The sequence below is a fragment of the Austrofundulus limnaeus genome, unplaced genomic scaffold (genome assembly GCF_001266775.1).
Source record: "Austrofundulus limnaeus strain Quisiro unplaced genomic scaffold, Austrofundulus_limnaeus-1.0 Scaffold517, whole genome shotgun sequence".
Taxonomy (NCBI): Eukaryota; Metazoa; Chordata; class Actinopteri; order Cyprinodontiformes; family Rivulidae; genus Austrofundulus; species Austrofundulus limnaeus.
In genome coordinates this window covers 104,461-106,102 of record NW_013952919.1, presented here as the reverse complement: position 1 = coordinate 106,102, position 1,642 = coordinate 104,461, and the positions used below count along the sequence as shown (strand labels likewise).

Below are 1,642 nucleotides of genomic sequence, written 5' to 3'. Positions count from 1 at the left end.
TTATAAAACATAATGAAGCTGATAGAATATAGCAGAGAGGAGGATGAGACGTATAGCAGAAAACTTTTTGTACCTAAAAGGTACGAACTGACTGAAGCGTCCTGGAAACGATGTGAGTCAGATGAAGTGATTTGAAGGTAAAATGTTTCTGTGAAAAGTAAAATGTCTGTTTACCGTCTTCAGATCCAGGCTCGGTGCTGTGTTAAAGCATGCAGCTGTGTAAAACTACAGCCTGCAGAGTGGAGCGGCACACACATGCAAACGACTGATTAAGGGTGTGTCAACATGCACCTATGGTAAACAAGGGGAGGGAAATCAGGCTTGAGCCTGGCTCCATTACGATCACAAAGATTTAAAAACAGAAAACGAGCCGCGGGGAGACGTATAAAAAGACTGCATGTTGTTGTTTTGACTGTGCGTACACAAGGGTTTGATTTAAGATTCATGAATTTGGATAAATGATTCTTTTCTGCCTGATTTTTTATTGTCAAATTGCAGAAAAAAGTGGTTTAAAAACACAGACCACAGGCTTTTTTCACAACAAGTTGTTTTTTTTTTTTTCTATAAAACTGCTGTTCAGTMCTAACATGGAGGTTCCTCATTATCCCGTTAAAAAGTTGAAATAAAATTTTGCAGGCGTGTTGTGGGAAATCTGTTTGTAAATGATAACAGCTGTGAAAATGAAAGGCACCTGGCTAAAGGTAGGCAGCTGAGAAACACACGGACATCTCTAGACGAAGGCTGTGATTTGATTAATGACTGGGGCGTGATGTACCCAAGCACCCGAACATGACATCTTCATGGAAAGAAGATCCATCAATGCAAATGCAGCTTAGTCACCGTCGTCCAGAGAAAAACTCTGATCCTGCCAGAAAACACTCACACCAACACCTGACCCTGGCCTTTTCTTTCTTCCCTAATCCAGCCGTCCGTCCAGCTCTGTTTCAACAGCATTTGCATTCTCTTCTCGCATTAAGCCTCCCTCTCTAWCCTTCTGGCCCTTTCCCTCTCCTCAGCCTGCCCATGTCACGCTATATCATGTTTCTATTCCCTCTTTTAATACCCAATTTGCATCCAATACAAGCAGGCGGCTTCCAAAGAGGAGCTGATGTGCGAAAGGACAAGCTCCGAGGCCCACGCAAACACTGTGTCTTATTTGAATCGTTCTGCCTGAGAGGAGATTTCAGTTCAAGGAAAAAAAAAAAGGCCGAGCTGGTTTGAAGGGCACTGGAGCTGGGAGGTGTGAGGAGGTTGGGCAGGTGCCATGTTGACTGATGCTCGGGGGATTTAAGGGAGGCCTTGAACCTGGGGAGGATCCTGCAGCTCTTCCACAGAGGCCCACAGAGGCAGGGGGATTCTACTTTTGTTTTTTTTTGTTGCTCACTTCATATTTTGAACCCCCAAAGAAGAGATTAAATCTCCTGCTCASTGTGAAATGCAGTTTGTAGTGTTTAATACGCTCCCAAAAAAAACTACTTTCAGTGAAGTAAAAATTGCTCTTGCAGWGAATCCTCATCAAACCTTCATATGACGCAATGGATTTAACAAACTTGACTGGTCAAAAATAACATCTCACAATCACCACAAAATAGCAGTGTTGTATAAAGTACATCAAAGTGATACTTGAGTAAAAGTACAAGTA

General features: G+C 42.7%; 1 protein-coding gene across 1 annotated transcript in view; it reads right to left on the bottom strand.

Annotated features, from left to right (window-relative positions):
- The window catches only part of LOC106530407 (breast carcinoma-amplified sequence 3 homolog), a gene marked incomplete at its 5' end in the record, with an annotated part of 72,129 nt that overhangs the window by 2,683 nt on the left and 67,804 nt on the right, over positions 1-1,642 (bottom strand).